The 20,203-nt window shown below is 39.7% G+C and overlaps 2 long non-coding RNA genes across 2 annotated transcripts; both read left to right on the plus strand.

Moving 5' to 3' along the window:
- The first annotated feature begins 2,784 nt into the window (after positions 1-2,784).
- Positions 2,785-6,220, plus strand: LOC116408852. Its single transcript, XR_004221320.1, has 5 exons — positions 2,785-3,765; positions 3,863-3,913; positions 4,086-4,132; positions 4,487-5,381; positions 5,467-6,220. It is a non-coding gene; the product is annotated as an uncharacterized LOC116408852 (long non-coding RNA).
- Positions 6,221-8,837: 2,617 nt separating this feature from the next.
- Positions 8,838-13,663, plus strand: LOC105946488. The gene is made up of 3 exons (XR_004221321.1): positions 8,838-10,116; positions 10,204-12,684; positions 12,882-13,663. It is a non-coding gene; the product is annotated as an uncharacterized LOC105946488 (long non-coding RNA).
- Positions 13,664-20,203: the final 6,540 nt, after the last annotated feature.

The raw sequence follows: 20,203 nt of genomic DNA on the forward strand, positions 1-20,203 counted from the left end.
CTGCTGTTTTCATTATGTCTGTTTAATGCTTCATTAAAATTGACTCATAAAAATTTAAATATATTAACTGCTGCAGAAATATACTGAATGAATACAATGAATGCTGGTGACACAATGAGAACAGTAAAGCAAACTCCATTTGATCATACTTTTTCTTGTTGTATCAATTAAATTACTGTAAAGGGGCACTGGCAAGGAAGATTTGGAACCCATTACCATGAGATATCATGTCACATGCAGAAATTACTTCGAAGTACAAGTACAATTTAGCATGTTTTGAAACATTGACCACAATTATGCCTAGTACAACATGCATCTGCAATTATGCTGGAATTTTGTGAAAAATCGCTGCTGTCTGGATAATAAAAACTTGATGAATTGCACTTTGAACAATGCACTTGTGGTTCTAAATGACCCTTGTAGTGTATTTAATTCATATATGTTGCTCTTTTACCCAGGACCCTTTTTACCTTTTGTATCTGTTTTGGTATGTAAAGCTTTATGTTTAGGGGCAGTATACTAAGATACGAATGCTCTGAGCGTATTTTCATCAAATTTTTTGCCACTTGCGTGACTTTTTCACCGCCCGTGCAATTTTTCGTATGCTTCTGCGAAAAAAACAGAAAGGTTTTCCCGCTGTTTACAATAGTTCGGTACAAAAATTTTGTGACTTTCGGATTGCCAATACAATATTATCATGACTAATATGATTTTTTCATAAGCATATTCGTGATATTTGCGATCTTCAGAAATTATCGTATCCAATCCGAATTTGTCCCATTCGGGATTCAAACTCACGTTTTCATGAATGTGCCCCTTAGTGTCAACACCCCATTAATTGTGCAACGCTGTGGCACATGTTAGTGCATTATAAATAAATGTTAATAATAAAAATCTAATGTAAGTCCCTATATAATTATAATTATTTACTTAAAAGCTAGATTTACCATTTTCATTCATTGTTACCATTTTAGTCATATTTTTCCTTATTTGTTCCTTACTTATCCTTATATTTATTGATACTTAGGTGTCGCCTATACAAGCTCTTGCAAAAAAGTGCTCGATGGTTGGTTCATAGAACTAATTTTTGACCAAACTGCGCATGCACCGAATATCACACATGTACAATAGATACGAGCGTAATGACTTAGTTAATGATGTGATTCAAAAGACTTCTCACCACTCTTTTCACAGCGAACTGTTCCCCCTGGTCCATTTTGCCACATATTTATCAATTTGTTTATTTAAATAGAGGGTGGCACACACTGTGCCTGTCATGAAATGCTGGGGGCCACACACTGTTTCTGTCATGAAATGTCTGTGTCTGTCATGAAATGCAGGTGGGGGCACACCCTATTTTTGCCATGGAATTTAAGAGCCACACTCAGTTCCTGTTATGAAATGCAGGGAGACAACACATGGGAAATTCTGGGGGTCCACATACTGTTCCTGCCTTGAAAGTTAGGGGGGCACACACTGTGCCTGCCATGAAATGTTGAGGACCACACCCTGTTCCTGTCATGAAATTCAGCAGCCACACCCTGGTCCTGTTATGAAATGCAGTGGGCAACAAAGTCTGCCTGACATGAAATGTAAGGAGCCACACACTGTACTTTTCATAAAATGCAGGAAGGGCCTAAATGTCCCAACCCTGACATTACCTGCTCTGCCCTCAATTCCAAATATCCAGCTATCAAAAGTGATAACCCTAGTGCCTGTCTGTCATAAACTGTGATGGATGCGTGGGATGGGCACATACGCTGCCTGTCATGAAATACATGGGGTCCACACAGTGAGGCTGATTTAAAAACAGTGCAGCACAGAATGATTCACAAAGCAAACATCCTTCCCATTTTGCATATTAATATATTTATAAAAGTGAACAAGATTAGTGTATTTAATGTGTAGATATATTTGCAAATTTGTATTTGCATTGCTATTTTGTAGTAGTGATGAGCGAAACATGGATTTGCAGTGAAATTCTGCATTTAGACATCTGTACATTTTTCGCAACCATTGCAAAATTTCACCGCACTGAATAAAACACTGTGAAAAAATGCCCAATGGCTTGCATGCATTCTTTGGAGAAAAAAAGCTGTCAAGAAACACCCATTGACTTCAATGTATTTTGTGAAGGAAGAAAACGCTACAAAAATGCCCATTAGCTTCAGTGCATTTTGATTAAAAAAATACAAAGCAAAGTTTATAAATTACCCCCCACTGTGCCTGTCATTAAAAATCAGGGGGCCACCAAATCCCATTAAATAGTAAAGGGCAGATAACTTGTCAGTCTGTCATTGAGAGCCATCTCAACTACAAACTAATACATTAATAGCAATAGTTGTGCTAGTTTTATTTACTTTTTTTTGCATCCATTCACAATAAATAGTGTTTACAGGGTTGCATTCTAACTTTTTAATTCTTTTCATTCGTATATGTATATTTGAATGCTCTGCAGTAATTTAATCAGTTGCTGTTTATTTACATTCAGTGGGGAGTATGCACATGGATTGGAAGGGAATGATGTCATCAGTGTGGGACAACAATTATGTCATCAGTGTGGGGTTTCCCTCCAATTTGGCTTTATAAGGGAGGGAGCTGTTTGCTTTTGTAATTTTGTCAAGGGCCTTGAACATTGATGTATATTGGTGTATAGGCTTTGGATGCAAATGTCTTTCTTTGGGAAGTAAGTACATGCATGTGAGTACTTATATATTTTAGCACAGTCCTACACTGCACATATATATGTTTATAAAGTGATGTTCAAGGTGGTGCTGTTTTATACAACTCTTTTTATTATAAAAGTTTGAAATTTAATGAGAGTGTTAGGATTGTAATATGGGGTATTGAATTGTTTGGATTTCTACTGTTCCCCATCCATTGCATAGCAGTCCACAGGTAAGTACTGTTTTTCCAAACTTACATTTGAATTTACAACTCCTACAGTCCCAAAAGTGCATTTATCTGTATTTTTCTGTGGTCACTGAAATCTATGATATATGGGCGAATTAGTTGGTCCTTAATTAGACACCTTTATTCTTTGCATTGCTTTATTTCACTGGAGGCCTGAACTTTGAGTTTATAAGTTTTCTGTATTGTAGAAATGGAATTGAGGCCAGGGAATACAGAAGACTGGTGTAATATATGGGATGCAAATGTATTATAGACCATTGTTATGTTTTAATGTAACATTCAAACATTTATTAGAGTACATCAGAAGTAATTATACTATAAACAAACTGGATGTATTCCAGTTAATGAGCTCGTTCTCAATGATAGGTAAATGGGATTACTGTGCTTGGGGTTGAGATTAGGAAACATAAACTTTTTTTTTTTTTTTAAATCTGGGCATCCGTGGTTCACAAAATGGGCTTTGCTTTGGAACAAATTTTTCTAAAAGTGGATTTTATCATTTAGTAGGTAAGCGGGAATACTATTGCATAGTAGGGAGCAATAAACTGTTTTGGTTTAACAGAATGGAAATTCTGATGATGTTAGAGCTTCAGCCTTGTCTGGTGACTGGGGTGGCCTGTGCTTTGGATGAGAGTGAAGCAGAGGTGCTTCATCTTTTTCAGGTGAGTTTGCGGTAAAAGTTTTGGGTGGAGCAATTGATTGCTTTGTGTGTGTTTGTACTGTTTCAGGTTGTTTTAAAGGCTACAGACTTTTCACTCTTGGAAGGTGAGTGGAGATACTGTTTCTTCTCTTAGGGGTGCAGGACAAGACATATTGCAGGCCATGATAGGAATGGCAGGAACTTTAACTTTGGTAGGTAAGGGTGATGTCTGGTGATCACTGTTGGTTCCAGTGTGTGCTATTTCTCCTAGGCATTTATCCCTTCCCCCCCCCCCATTCTGTTTTACAGGATGAATCCTGGTTTTGAAAAGCTCAAGTGGTGGCATTTTATCTGTGCCAGGTGAGTGGGAATACTGGTCATCTTTGTCTTTTAGGATGACCTTTGCTTTGGCAAATACTCAGAAGTTCTTCTGTCTTCATAGGTGAGGAGGCATGCAGGTGCTTAAGGTAGGGTGTGGGCAAATGGATAGATTGGTTTGGTGTTTGTATGATTGGACATTTTTCTTTTGTAGACTGAACCCCAATGAGCTCAAAACTCCTGTTCCAGAGCAAAACCATTGTAAGTAAAGGTGCATGCATGGTGATAATTATGCTAATCTAAACAAATCTCTCCTCCAAATGGCACACTTGTGCTTTTTTCTGCTTGAGCATATTTTTCTTTTACAGTTTAGACTACAATTTTTGGCCAGTGATTAGACTTCTATATACTGCACAAAAATAATTCCTAATACTTTTTTGTCGGAGGCTTTTTCACTGCTTATCACAGAAAAGCCACTCATGTGCATTTCACCTCCAGTCTTGCTTGTTAAGTTGGAGCACTCATTTAGAGCAACAGCATTCTATTTACATTGAAACTGATTAGTTTAGATTTATTGGAGTATTTCAAGTTAATCTGGGCATCTTTGTTCTACAGGTTGGTCCCTGGTGTTGGGGAAAAGTCTACAGCAGTTAAATGTAATCTTGGACAGCTGGTGCTTATGATTGGTTTGTGAGTAGAGTAAATGTGAAATGATATGAGGCTCTTCAGCCCGGTATCAATTTGTCTTTACAGGTATTTGTTTGGAAAACTTCTGGCTCCTGTGGTACTTTAGCCTTCACATCTTACTTGGGATCCTTTTTCTTTTGGTAAGTATGAGTAGATGAACAATTTCGCTATGGTTACATTATTAAGCACCAGTATTTTTGTTCTTACAGATGTACCACTGCGGCCATGTGATTTGCAGACTGGGATTTTCATCCTCGGCAGGTTATTTGGTATCCTGTTTACATTGGTCGGTAACTGTGGATGGACAAAGTATAAGTTTTTCATTTTGGCAAGCATCTGGCTGCTGTGGTACTCTAGCCTTGCATCTTTCTTGGGATTTTGTTTTATTTGGTAGGTATCACTGGATGGCCTAATTATCCTTCAGCCAGAGTATCTTTGTTGTGCAGGTGATCAGATGTGCATTGATCAGAGATATTTCAGCTTCAATTTGTCATAGATTATCTTGGTTTGGAAAGTAACTGGAATCTGTGCTACTTCAGCTTTGACAGATTACTTGGGATCCTTTTGGTAGGTACAAGTGGATTCACTAAATCATCATGGTGTTGTCATTCTTCAGCCTTGGCATCTTTCCTGGGATTCTATGTATCATTTGGTAGGTATGAGTGGATGGAGAAATGTATTTTGGTGTTGTCATACTGCATTCAGGGCTTTGATGTAGGAAATCTAGCAGCAGATGATGGTAACCTTAAACTGCTGGAGCCTGGGATATGTGAACAGAGGAACGGATGTGCATGAATTAAGACAGATTCTTCAGCCTTTTCGTGTATGTAGGTAAAGGAATAGAAGTAAATGTTCATTGATGTGCATGGTGTTGTCTGTCTTCAGCCAGGGTATCTTTGTTTTAACAGGTTTTGGAAAATATTGCTGTGATACTTAAGCCTTGACCTCTTTCCTGGGATCCTATTTCATTTGGTAATTGATGTAGAAATGTATTTTTGTGTTGTCATTCTTCATCTTCAATGTTTTTGCAGGTCTTCCTTTTCGGCAATCTGCCCACTGTGTGGTACATCAGCCTTGGAATTTTACTTGGGGTCCTGTTTCCTTTGGTAGGTATCAGGGTGTGACCATTCACTATGTTATTATTTTATTCTTTAGCCCATGCATCTTTCTTTCCAGGTTGGTCCCCATTGTAGAAAAGGTCTAGTAGCAGATGCAGGTCATATTGGACTGTTGGAGACTGTGATTGGCATGTGAGTAAAGGAATAGATGTACATGAATTAAGAGATTCTTCAGCCTTTTCATTTATCTATTTACAGGTTTTTGCGATTTGGCAAATCTCACTTTGATCCTTCAGACTTGGCATCTTACATGAGATACTATTTCCTTTGGTAGGTATGAGTTGATGGAATTATTTTGCTGTAGTCATTCTTGAGCCAGGGCATCCTTGCTTTTACAGGTTGGGCTTTGGTTTAGCAAGTCTAGCAGCAAATGCAGGGAACTGGTGGACTGCTGGAGTCTGTGACCCATGTGAGAGTAAAGGAATTGATGTGCATGGATAAGGATAGTTCAGCCTTTTCATTGATTTTTACAGGTCATCCTCCATCCTCTGGAAAACGTCTGCCCACTGTATTACTTCAGCCTGGGCATTATTCTTGGGATCTTATTTCCTTTGGTAGGTATAAGCATTTTAATTACCCTGATATTGACTGGGGCAATAGTACTGCCAGGACAGTAAATGGGAACAAGTTTATAAACTTGCTGCACGACAACTTTATGTCACAGGTTGTTGAGGAGCCAACCAGGAACAATGCTATACTAGATCTAGTGATCTCTAATGACCCAGAACGTATAGCAAATGTGCAAGTGGTTGAACCCCTGGGTAATAGTGACCATAATGTTATTTCATTTGATGTTTGGTGCAGGAAACAAATTTACACGGGGGCAACAAAGACACTGAATTTTAGGAAGGCAAATTTTAGCTCCTTAAGGGCAGCGCTTCAGGGCATAGATTGGGGCATTATGTTTTCTGATAAAAATACAGAGCAGAAATGGTTGTCATTTAAAATGATATTAAATCATTACTGTTCTCAATTCATTCCATTAATAAGAAAAAGTAGAAGTGTTAAGAATCACCCCATGTGGCTTAACTCTGAGGTAAAGAAGTTAATAGGGAAAAAAAGGAAAGCTTTTAAGAAATATAAGTCAGAGGGGACAGTAGCTGCGTTTAATGAATATAAACACTATAACAAGTGTTGTAAAACAGCAATCTGGAAGGCAAAGATAGAAAATGAGGAGCGCATCGCGGCCGAGGCCAAGACTAACCCCAAAAAGTTTTTTAAGTATATTAATAGTAAAAAGATGCAGGTTGAGGGTGTGGCCCCATTGAGTTATAATAACAATATGGTTACAGCGGATACAGAAAAGGCAGATGTGCTTAACCAGTTCTTTTCTTCTGTGTATACAGTAGAGGAGCCAGTGGGCCAAGTCTCACCCAATAGCTTCACTGTTGCCTCAGCTCCAACTACACAGTGGTTGGCACAGGATATGGTGCTTAAAGGGTTACACACGATAAATGTAAACAAGGCACCTGGGCCAGATGGAATACACCCTCGGGTACTGAGAGAGCTAGGGGCAGAATTGCAGTGGCCCTTGTTTCTGATATTCTCAGACTCTCTTTCATCAGGTATGGTACCTAGTGATTGGAAGAAGGCGAATGTCACTCCCATATTTAAAAAGGGAATAAGATCTCAGCCTGGCAATTATAGGCCTGTAAGTTTGACATCCGTGGTGGGCAAGTTATTTGAAGGCTTGTTAAGGGATCACATTCAAAATTATGTAGTGGAGAATGGCATTATGAGCAGTAATCAGCATGGCTTTATGAAGGACAGGTCATGTCAGACCAATTTAATTGCTTTTTATGATGAGGTAAGTAAGAAGCTGGACAGTGGGGATGCAGTAGATATAATCTATTTGGATTTTGCCAAAGCATTTGATACCGTTCCCCACAAACGACTGCTTTCTAAGCTAAGGTCTATTGGTCTTAGTGAAGTCGTTTGCACATGGATAGAAAACTGGCTACAGGATCGGGTACAGAGGGTGGTTGTTAATGGCACATTCTCTACTTGGAGTAAGGTTCTCAGTGGGGTCCCTCAGGGTTCTGTACTGGGTCCACTTTTGTTTAATTTGTTCATAAATGACTTAGGGGAGGGTATTATGAGTAATGTATCAGTGTTTGCAGATGACACAAAACTCTGCAGACCAGTCAATTCTATCCAGGATGTGACATCCCTGCAGCAGGATCTTGACCAACTGGCAATCTGGGCAGCTAAGTGGCAGATGAGATTTAATGTGGATAAATGTAAGGTCATGCACCTGGGATGTAAAAATATGCAAGCCCCGTATACCCTTAATGGGACTGCACTAGGCAAATCCATAATGGAGAAGGATCTTGGAGTCCTTGTAGATAATAAACTTGGCTGTAGCAAGCAATGCCAGGCAGCAGCTGCAAGGGCAAACAAGGTTCTGAGCTGTATTAAAAGGGGTATAGATTCACGGGAGGAGGGGGTTATTCTTCCCCTTTACAGAGCACTGGTAAGGCCCCATCTAGAATATGCTGTTCAGTTTTGGTCTCCAGTGCTCAAACGGGACATTATTGAGTTAGAGAGGGTCCAGAGAAGGGCAACTAAGCTGGTAAAGGGTATGGAAAGTCTCGGTTATGAAGAAAGACTGGCCAAGTTGGGTCTGTTTACACTGGAGAAGAGGCGCTTAAGAGGTGACATGATAACTATGTATAAATATATAAGGGGATCATATAATAACCTCTCTAATGTTTTATTTACCAGTAGGTCCTTCCAACGGACACGAGGGCACCCACTCCGTTTAGAAGAAGGGAGGTTCCATTTAAATATTCGGAAAGGATTTTTTACAGTGAGAGCTGTGAAGTTGTGGAATTCCCTCCCCGAATCAGTCGTACTGGCTGATACATTATATAGCTTTAAGAAGGGGCTGGATGGATTCTTAGCAAGTGAGGGAATACACGGTTATGGGAGATAGCTCTTAGTACAAGTTGATACAGGGACTGGTCCGATTGCCATCTTGGAGTCAGGAAGGAATTTTTTCCCCTCTGAGGCAAATTAGAGAGGCTTCAGATGGGGTTTTTTGCCTTCCTCTGGATCAACTTGTAGTTAGGCAGGTTAGGTATAGGCATTATGGTTGAACTTGATGGACGTATGTCTTTTTTCAACCCAACTTACTATGTTACTATGTTACTATGTAAGCATATAGTCATTTATATTGATGTCATTCTTCAGCCAGGGCCTCTATTTGTTTTTACAGGTTGCACTTTAGTGTAGGACGTCTAGCTGCAGATGCAGATACAGCTAACATTGGTCTACCGGAGCCTGTGATCAGTATGTGAGTAGAGAAATAGGTAAAAAGGATAAAAAGAGCAGATTTATGCCTTTTCATTAATTTCTATTTGCAGGTTTACCTGTTCTGCCAAACGCCTGGCCACTGAGGTCTACCGTCCTTGACAGGTTACTTGGGATCCCGCTTCTTTTAGTAGCTAAACATGGATGGTCAAAGTCTCTATGGGGGTAGTATTCTGCAGCCCGGTCATTTTTGTTTTTGCATGTTTTTCATTTTTACATTTTTGCATTTTCATTGATTTATTTTTACAGGTCATGTTCCCTTCACTGGAAAACATCTGACCACTATTACTTCAGCCTTGGCAGATTACTTGGGAGCCTGTTTCCTTTGGAAGGAATCCTTTTCACTATGGTAGTAAAATTCTTCAGCCAGGCATCTTTGCTTTGCAGGTTGGCCCCCAGTGTAGAAAAAGCCTAGCAGCAAATGTAGGTAACCTTAGACTGCTAGAGCTTGTGATTGGTATGTGAGCAGAGGAGTAGATGTGCATAGAAAAGAGATTTTTCACTACATAATCTTTCTTTTTACAGGTTTTCCATTTTGGCAAACAACTGCTTGCAGTGATACATCAGCCTTGGCTGATATCAGTGGATGGAATAATTAGTTTTGGTGTTGTCATTCTTCAGCAAGGGGATCTTTGTTTTTATAGGTTGGGCTTTTGGAAGTCTACAAGCAGATGCAGGTAACATTGTTATGTAATTAGAGAACTAGATGTAGGACTGATTCTTTAGCCTTTTCTTTACATCTTTGTTTTGCAGGTTGGTTCCCAGTGTACAAAACGTCTAGCAGCACATGCATGTAATCTTAGACTACTGGAGCTGTAACTAAATAGGAGTAAATGAGATTTCGTTATCAATGTGTCATTACAGGTTATCTTCGGAAAACTTCTGGCATCTGTGATACTTCAGCTTTGGCAGGTTACTTGGGATCCTACTTCTTTTGGTGGGTATGAGTGGATTTACAAAATCACTTCTGTGTTATTTTACATCAGGGCATCTTTGTTTTTTGCAGGTTGGGCTTTGGTGTAGGAAATCTAGCAGCAGATGATGGTAACCTTGAACTGCTGGAGCCTGGGATATGTGAACAGAGGAACGGATGTGCATGAATTAAGACAGATTCTTCAGCCTTTTCGTGTATGTAGGTAAAGGCATAGAAGTAAATGTTCATTGATGTGCATGGTGTTGTCTGTCTTCAGCCAGGGTATCTTTTTGTTTTAACAGGTTTTGGAAAATATTGCTGTGATACTTAAGCCTTGACCTCTTTCCTGGGATCCTATTTCATTTGGTAATTGATGTAGAAATGTATTTTTGTGTTGTCATTCTTCATCTTCAATGTTTTTGCATGTCTTCCTTTTCGGCAATCTGCCCACTGTGTGGTACTTCAGCCTTGGAATTTTACTTGGGGTCCTGTTTCCTTTGGTAGGTATCGGGGTGTGACCAATTTACTGTTATTGTTTTATTCTTTAGCCCATGCATCTTTCTTTCCAGGTTGGCCCCCATTGTAGAAAAGGTCTAGTAGCAGATGCAGGTCATATTGGACTGTTGGAGACTGTGATTGGCATGTGAGTAAAGGAATAGATGTACATGAATTAAGAGATTCTGCAGCCTTTTCATTTATCTATTTACAGGTTTTTGCAATTAGGCAAATCTCACTTTGATCCTTCAGACTTGGCATCTTACATGAGATAATACATCCTTTGGTAGGTATGAGTGGATGGAATAATTTATTTTGGTGTTATTCTTCAGCAAAGGGGGACTTCAGGAAGTCTAGCAGCACAGATGCAGGTAACATTGTTCTGCTGTGATTGTTATGTAAGTAGAGGAATAAGGGGGTGTGTGTGTGTTTCTTCAGCCATTTTCACTGATTTTATTTAATTTTTTCCAGGTTTTCCTGTGCCGGCAAACATCTGGCCACTGCTACTTCAGTTTCAGCATTTTACTTGGAACTCTGTTCTACTCATACATACCAAAAGAAACGTTGCAGTATTCTTTTCTTAAGGGCTGGTATTTTTGTTTTTACAGATTTTCCCCATCTGCAAATCTGCTGTGGTACTTCTGCCTTGGCACGTTTTATGGGGGTGGTGTTTTTCTTCAACCCAGTCATCTGTTTTTCAAAGGTGTGGGTTTCTTTTTTTTTTTTACCACCTGCCGTGGTACTTAAGCCTTGCATCTTACTTGGGATGCTTTTTTTTTTTTTTTTTTGTAGGTACAGTATATGTGAACGGACAATGTCACTATACTGGTATTGTGGTTTAGCTCTTTTTATATGTATTGGTTTTCCTGATTTAGCAATGTCACTGTGGCTTCAGCCTTGGAATGGTACTTGGATTCCACTTTCCTTTGGTAGGTATCAGGGGGTGACCAATTCATTACGGTGGTATTTTATTCTTCAGCCCATGCATCTTTCGGTTTTACAGGTATTCATGGTTTTGTCACTTCACCTTTGCCTTAGGATCAGTGGTAGGTATCGGTGGATGACCAATTTACTATGGCGGTAATCTTCAATTATGGCATCTTTCTTTTACAGGTTTTCCTGGTTTGGCAAATGTGGTTGCCCTGTTTAATTTGGTAGGTATCGGTGGAGGGCCCAGTTCACTATGGTGTCTTTCAGCCCAGGCATCTTTCTTTTGTAGGTTGAGTGTAAAGTCTAGCAGCAGATGAAAGTAACCTTGGACTGCTGGAGCCTGTGATTGGTATGTAAGTAGCGGAGTAGATGTGCATGAATTTAGATTCTTCAGCCATTTTATGTATCTAATTTTACAGGCTTTTGCAGTTTGGCAAATATTGCTGTGATACATCAGCCTTTGCATCATACATGGGGTCCCATTTCCAGTGATAGGTAGGAGTAGATTGAGGAATTTATCTTGGTGTTCGTTCATCAGCTAGAGCATCTTTGTTTTTACAGGTTGTGCCTGAAGTCTAGCAGCAGATGCAAGTAACCTTGGACAGCCGGAGTTTACAATTAATATGTGAGTGGAGGTATATATGTGCACAGATAAGAATCTTCAGACTGGTATCCATTTTGTTTTTACAGGCTTTTGGTTTGAATAACTTCCTGATCCTGTGGTACCTCAGCCTTGACATTTTACTTGGGATCCTATTTCCTTTGGTAGGCATGAGTGGATGGGGTACGGGGGGGGGCACCAACAGGGGCGGCCTCGGGGTGCCCAGAAGAGAAATCCGGCCCTGTGTCTGGCCATTGTAGTATTCCCTTCTTGGCATTTTACATGGGATTCTGTTTTGGTAGGTATGAGTGGATGTACAATGTTAGTATTTTGTTTTTACAGATGTTCCTTGTTTAGAAAACATATGGCTGCTGTGGTCTATTTGTGGCAGGTTGTGATCCCGTAGGTATCATTGGATGGCCTAATTCACTATGGTGGTGGTATCCTTCATCCATACCATCTTTATTTTGCAGGTTGGTCTTCAGTGTAGCTAAAGTCTAGCTGCACATGCATGTAATCTTGAAATGCCAGAGCAAATGACCTGTATGTAAGTAAAGGAATAGGTGGAGATGTGCATTGATCAGATATTTCCAATCATTATCAATTTGTTTTTACAGGTTATCTGTAGTACTTTCACTCACTTTGATGGTGTCATTTTGCCTCCAGGGGTTTCTTCATTATTTACAGGTTGGGCTTTGATGTAGGAAGTCCAGCAGCAGATGGTGGTAGCCTTGGACTGCTAGAGCCTGTAATTGATGTGAGTAGAGAAATAGATGTGCATGAAATCTTTTCATGTATCTATTTTTACAGGTTTTTGTAATTTGGCAAATGTTGCTGTGATAATTCAGCCTCTGCATCTTACATGGCATCTTGTTTCCTTTGGTAGGTATCAATGGATGAATCAATTTACTATGGAGGCTATCTTTTTTCAGCCCAGCCATCTTTCTTTTGCAGGTTGGTCCCCGGTATAGAAAAGGTCTAGTAGCAGATGCAGGTCGGCTTGGACTGCTGGAGCCTGTGACCAGTGTGTGAATAATGGCATTGATGTGCATGAATGAGTGATTCTTCTGTCCCCTGTTTTACTTACAGGTAATTCGATGGGATATCTTAGTGTTGTCATTCTTTAGCTAGGGCATCTTTATTTTCATGTATGAGTGACAACACCCAAAATTTCTCCATCCTTCACCCACTGTGGTACTTCTGCCTTGGAATTTTACTTATGGTCCTGTTTCCTTTGGTAGGTATTGGGGTATGACAAAGTCACTATGTTTGTGTTTTTTATTCTTCAGCCCATGCATCTTATTACAGATATTCCTGGTTTGTTGCTCTTGTACTTCAGCTTTGGCAGGTTTTGCAGGTTGGTCCCCAGTGCAGAAAGTCTAGCAACACATGCATGTAAACTTGGACTGCTGGAGCTTGTAACTGGTATGTTAATAGAAGCAGATGAGATTTTGTTAACAATGTTATTACAGGTGCTTCAGCTTTGGCAGTTTGCTTGGGATTTTACTTTTGGGTAGGTATGAGTGGATTTACAAAATAACTTCTGCATTCAGGGCTTTGATTTCTGCAGATTGGGCTTTGGTGTAGGAAGTCGAGCAGCAGACGCATGTAACTTTGGCCTACTGGAGCTGAATGATATGTGAGTAAAGTGATCATCCTTAGCATCTTACTTGGGATTCTATTTGCTGTGATAGGTATGAATAGATCAAGTATTTTACTTTGGTTTTGTCACTCTACACACACAGGCCCAGATTTGTGGAAATCCACAAAGGCCTGGGCCTAGGGTGGCACATTTGGGGGCGGCATGCCGCCCTGCCGCACCAAAATGTAAAAAAATTTTTCTCTGGTACGGAGCAATGGGGACCTCCCTCACTGCTCCGTACCAGAGTGTAAAGCCCTGTGCATGCGTGATCGCGCATGTCACTCTGGTACTTCTGACTGAGTTGAGATGCTACAGTGTATTTCCTTTGGTAGGTAAGAGTCTATGGACAAATTCATGATCTTGTTAAGGCCCAGAATCTTTGTATTACAGGACCTACATTTTTGGCACTTCAGTGGGGGGTGCTGGTGCTTATGATGCAGTGTGAGAGAAGGGATTGATTTCTGTGCACACATGGCTAAAAAAAAAAAAAACCACGGACTTGACTTCCATAAGTTCTCTTGGATATTGGACAGTTTGGGTTTCTTTTGCATTTTTGGGCTTTTGTTTGGGAAAGCCTTACATGAAACTTAGTTGTGGCTTGTAAGTGGAGGGTTTTGTGCTTAAGGGGTTAATGGTTAGCTTGCGCTTGATTGTGCCATTTTTAATATGTCTATTGGACTCATGCACTGGTACAAGTAATAGTCTAACAGAGCAGGAGCTTCAGCCTTTAATAAGAATGTGATATGTGATATAGTGGTTTGTTTTGTTTCAGTGTATACTGCTTTAGTCTCCCTGTTTTTGACCTTGAAGGCTAATTTGGCAATTATCCTGTTAAGGATAGTGTTGGACTGGCCCACCAGGATACCAGGAAAACTCCCAATGGCCCGAGGTGTTAGTTAGCCCTTTTGCTTCTATTTGGCCAATTACGTGATCATTCCCTATTTCTGTATGGGGGAAAAAAAGATCCAAGGAAAGAAAAAAGGGACTTGGATAACAGAGGTTGAGAGAGGAGATGGGAGTAGAGTGGGCCTATGGTCCAAGGTTTTCTGGTGGGCCTCTGGCATCTGACACCGGCTAAGGAGCTCTGCACTGAGGAATTTCTGTGCAACTTGCAAGGCAATTGGGTTTTTATGAATGTGTGTGGGTGTTCCTTTGTTTTTCTGGGTTTACCCTGGTTTGGGATAGTTCTAGTCATGGTGGGCTTATGTTTACTGGTTCTTTTGAGGCATTTTTAAATGATGGGGATTACTTTTCACATGCAAGTGTGCATGAGCCTAGGCTTTTGTTTGTCTAACAGGTTGGCTGGGTTAGGAAAATCTGACCTCCGTTGCACTTTAACCTTAGCAAGTGAATGGGCTGGCCTGCTACTGTGGCTCTTCAATTCTGACAGGAGAGCAGAGTGAAAGTAGTTGCAGTCCGGATTCATGTGGAGTTATTTGAAATAAAGGAACTAAAACAAAACTAATAACTAGAGTTTAGGCCTTTATTTGGGAAAAGTAGCCCTTTTGCTTTTTTCAGGTGAATGGTTATGCTGGGGCTTTTGGTAGCTGGTTGCATGGGAGGATATATTGATTTAGATGTACATAAATATGATCTTTTACCTATGAGTCTTTGTTTTACATACAGGTCAGTAGCCTTTAGAATTGAGAAGTAAATGTGGTTGCTTATGGGTCTGAGGGTAACATTTTGTGTGCGCTCTTTCTAAATTTGGGCATCTCTCCAATTATTTTTTTTTTTTTTCAGGTTGTGACCTAGTTTCAGCTGTTTCCTTATGGTGATGCCCCACCAACTCAGCACCCATCAGTCTTTTTACCTTGCACCTACGCCATCTCGAGAGGATGAAAAACCAGTTCTCTTCTTTTACACCATGCCATGTTTTCAGATGGATTTCATATTTGTATTAAGATTGTAAAATGTTTTTATTAAATACATACTCAATTAACATTCACTGTAATTTTTATTTTCTTGTTTCAGTGGCATGTTATAATGCATCTAAAATGTCACTATTTCATAGAATATATGTATCAAATAATCCCTTTTCAAAGTGATTAATATTCTGAGTGCTACAGAGGAGGTTTTCCAGGGCACACTCCATTTTACATAATTTGCTGAATACACATTTGCTTCTGGGTCTAAGAGTAGTCACATTTACTAGTAACCAGGGTCTGACTGGCCTGCCGGAGCACCGGGAGAAGACCCAATGGGCCCCCACCCTTGGTTGGCCCCCTTGGCCCTCTAGTTTATTTGGCGCAACAGATCTTGTCTGTTCATTCAGGTAACATATACCAGAGCAGAAGGCCCCCTGCCTCATAAATCATATAGTTATGCAAGCACAAGCACCAATGAGTGATTTGGGTGGTGGGCCCTATGCTGCCAGAAACACTCCCTTCTAGTTGTAGGCAGTAGCTGTCCAGACCAGATTGGACTGGTTTACCTGAGGAGCCCAGTTAATTTAGTCAAACTGGGGACCCTGCTCACATGTTGATGCTGTGAAGGGGGAAGAAATACAAAGAATGATGCTTAGTACAGGGGAACAGGAGATATATGGAATATTAGGGATAAAAGGAAAGAGAGTAAAGGGTTTAGGGAAAATAGTATTACAAGAAAAGTGGGTAAAGTAGGAAAGATTAATACATTTCAGTTGGGAGAGAACTGCACATGTTATGTGTGAGAGAATAACATGGAAAGGCTAAGAAGAGCAAATGACATAGGAAGGGAGAGAAAAATTGTTAATAATTAAAGGATCAGCAAAAGTAAAGAAAATAGTGAGAATCGAATTGAAAAAAAACAAAGGGTGGGGGGGAAGGAGATCTAAGGATCAGAGGTTTTGTTTAAGTGTAAACTTACTGTTAAAATCATCTTGAGGGAAGGGGCACCAGCTGTGGGGCTTGCCTGGGGTGCTAGAATACCTGGTTCCAACACTGGTCCCAGTCAGACAATGCTAGTAACCACTTCTGGAAAGTTAAGAATGACTTGTACCATCTTTAAGATAATATGGCCCCAAGAGGTAATTCTTTCACTGCAGTGCATCTTCCACTCATTTGAACACACAAATATGCAGATGAATAAGACTCCTGAGGCAGAATATCATGTAATATGTATGTAACCCATGCATATTAAATACTGGCACAGAGTAACTATATTCACAATATTTGTTATTTTTTTACCATTTTCTTCTTGCTTTTTTTTTCTAACTTTTATTTCTCTGTAGTCTTTTTGGTACTGATCTAGTCCATCCATCCCTAAGATTTCTGAGTGTTTATGATCCATCTTATCTGCTGAAGAAACAGGACAGTTCCCTGTGTGATGAAAGTTTGAGACTTGAATAAGTTGACCTTCTCTCTGGACTGGTTCTAAAAAAACAGCCTCCAGAGACATCTTTTAAATTGTGTATGAAATCCAGAATCTAGAGATCTTGAATAGATGCTTGTCATTCCTTCCCCTACGGTAAATACATTTTGCACCCCTTAATGCCCTTACATAATAAGTGACCCTCCAAGTCTTCAGTCATAAAGCCCTTCTGACTGAAGTAGTTTTTGCAGTCTTGTGAAGTAGCTTGTGCCCTGGCTTCTTTACCAGGGGCACCTAACAGGAAGAATCAGCATCATCAAATTCTTGCATAGTGTTTTTTTACCTATTAAATTAATCTGAATACATAATCAGCAACAAATAACCAAAGCCCAGCTCTTCTTCATCTGCAGAATGTTGTATAACAACATCTCATTAATAACGGACTTCAAAATTCCTTTATCCAGTCAGTAGAATCCTTCAGGTTTGTGTCTAGCATCTACCTATACAGCTTGTAATTGACTAGTAAGAAAAGATCATAAGAAACATAACATAGCTTTAAGATTGCTTTCCATGACATTTTTATGCTGCTGACAATTCAACAATAGAGCTTTCATGTGGCCTCCACATCAAAGATTGTGCCGATGCATCATCTTAGTATGGTGTTGCCATTGGCACAAAATGTTTTAAAGCATTTTGCCTTGCAGGTATGTGCTGTCTCCGGTTGTCATCGTGTAACAAAGCATCTTTATTATTGGCACCTATCATTTTCAGTCACCTAAGGGGTAATAGTACCCCCAGGATGTTTAGGAACCCAATGAGGGCCAAGATCCTTGAAAAGAAAACAGATATTAGTTTACATAAATTCCATAACTTCACCATCCTATCAAAGACAAAAATTGTTGGTGGACCTCCTCCACCTGTGCCAACCTCCATTCACGTGTATTACCCTCACTAGTGATCTGTCATCGAGTGAATCTGTCCCATTTTGCAATGCCAAAAATTAGCAAAACAATAGAAAAATTTGTGAAATGACGAAAAAAATCACAAAACACAGGTGCCACATAATTTCTTTGATGCACTAAACTTTTCTAGGTGCAACCACGCCCTTTATATGGGACCGCACCTTTTATGATGCTACTGAACCTATTTTGACATGACAACGCCTTTTTTTTATGCGCCCACAAGTTTTCACTGAAATTCCACAAAATAATTTGCCAATGGCGAAATGCAGAATTTCACTGCAAATCCACGCCTGGCAAATAAATGTGCTCATCACTAACACCGACAAACCGACAAACCGACATAGAGATTTTTACAACCACATTCACTAAACCATACAGTTCTCAGTGCAGCATATTACAACTTAATACCAGTGGCTTTGTGTCCTCTGATTTGCTACTGAGGTGCCCAACCCTTTACGCAATTGCATATACTAAGGGGTACATACATTAAGCACGAATTTCGAATTGTTAAAAGCACAATTGGAAAAATTTCGTAGTAACCAAAATAATGTGTTGTGTTTCGTGTGGTTATACAAAAATATTGGGGTTGTGACCTGAAAGTTAAAAAATTTTCGTATGCAAACGCAAATGGCGTGAAAACCTTTCTGACTTCAATGTATGTTTTTGGAAGCCTTCCATAGGACTCAATGGCACTCTGAAACTCCAACCTGGCCAAAAGATAGTCACGATACCAAAGCTTGATTGAATTCCAAAATTTTCGTTGTCGTTGCACAAAGTATGAAAAAAAAAATTCCACAACTTTTTCGCGGAATAACAAACGTATCACAAAAACTCATACTATTTTAATGATAATATCGTTAACAGTACGAAGAGTTCAAAAAATACAATTTTTTGCAATCGTGGTCATAGTGCTTCAATGAATGGGCCCCTAAATGTCCATTAATCAGATTTGTTTACATTTGGTCATATTATTCTAAAAAATAATCAGTCAGAATATAGTGGATCACATTAGCTGGGGGGTACCAAGGATATAGAGATAATACTGGACTGACATGCCTAACTACCCACAGCTATCAGAAAGTACAGAGAAATAGAGTCCATGCATATAAATTTACACACCCACCTATACTCAAAAAGTGGATTTGTTTCCATGTACCTCCATTTGCATTTTTTCTTTATTGTCATTTTGCTCTTTCTATATGATTACATGCATTACATATTTTCAAAAGCGTTTGCAGGATAACATTCTCTACCTATTAATTTACTAGGCTGTAATGCAGTCATTTAATCAGTCGATGTTTTCATTCAATGGGGGTGGTTTACATGGATGAGATGGTATGATGTCATCTGTGTGGGACAATGATTGCATCATCAGTGTGAGTTTTCCCTCCATTTTGGCTTTAAAAGGCAGGGGACTGGTTGCTAATGTAATTTTGTTAAGGGCTGTGAACATTGCTGTGCACTGCTATATAGCCTGTAAGTATCTTTTCTGGTAATTATATACATTCCTGCATGCTCTTAAATTTGTGTGCACATTATGCGATGTTCATGCTGGTGCTGTATTATATAGGGATAGACAATAATAGTTGCAGTGGTGGTTCAGTTTTTAGACAATAATAGCTGCAATGGTGGTTGAATTTATCCAGGTGAGTGGTGGTGCTTCTGTGAGGTGTGCTGGTAGATTGCCTTAAATATAAATGTAAAATAGAGTGAATATTGTTAGCCTATTTGTGGGTGTTTTGTTTTAATAGGATGGGTCACTGGGGGTTTGTGGAAATTCAAGCCATGGTGGGGTTTCAGCCTCAACTGGTTATTGGGGTGGCTTGGGCTTTGGATGAGAGTGAAGGGTTATATTGATTTTAATGTGTGTGGGTAAACTTCCTCGGCCTATGAGTCTCTTTAACAGGTTTTCTAATGGTATGAGTAAAGGACATCAGCGGAGGTGCTTCAGCCTTTTCAGGTGAGTTTATGGTAAAGGTTTTGGGTGAAGGAATGGCTTGCTGTGTATGATATTGTACTATTTAAGGTTGTTTTTGAAGTCTCCAGACTTCAAAAACAACCTGAAATAGTACAATATCATACACAGCAAACCATTCCTTCACCCAAAACCTTTTCAATTTTGGAAGGTAAGTGGAGATTTTGAATCTTTTGTCAAGGGTGTTGGACAAGGCAGGTATTGTTTTCATGACAATGTGTAGGTTGGACCTTGTTTTAAAGAAAGCCATGTGCTGCAGACCCTTCAGCCTTGGCAGGTATGTGTCTGGTACTAGTGATCGGTGTGGTGATTGTTTTGGGTGTGTGAGCATCATTTGTTGTACAGATAGGGTTTTGACATTAAAAATGCTAACCATGGAAGAAACTACAGCCTTGGAAGGTAAGGA

This window comes from Xenopus tropicalis, chromosome 2, assembly GCF_000004195.4.
Source record: "Xenopus tropicalis strain Nigerian chromosome 2, UCB_Xtro_10.0, whole genome shotgun sequence".
NCBI classification, from domain to species: Eukaryota; Metazoa; Chordata; class Amphibia; order Anura; family Pipidae; genus Xenopus; species Xenopus tropicalis.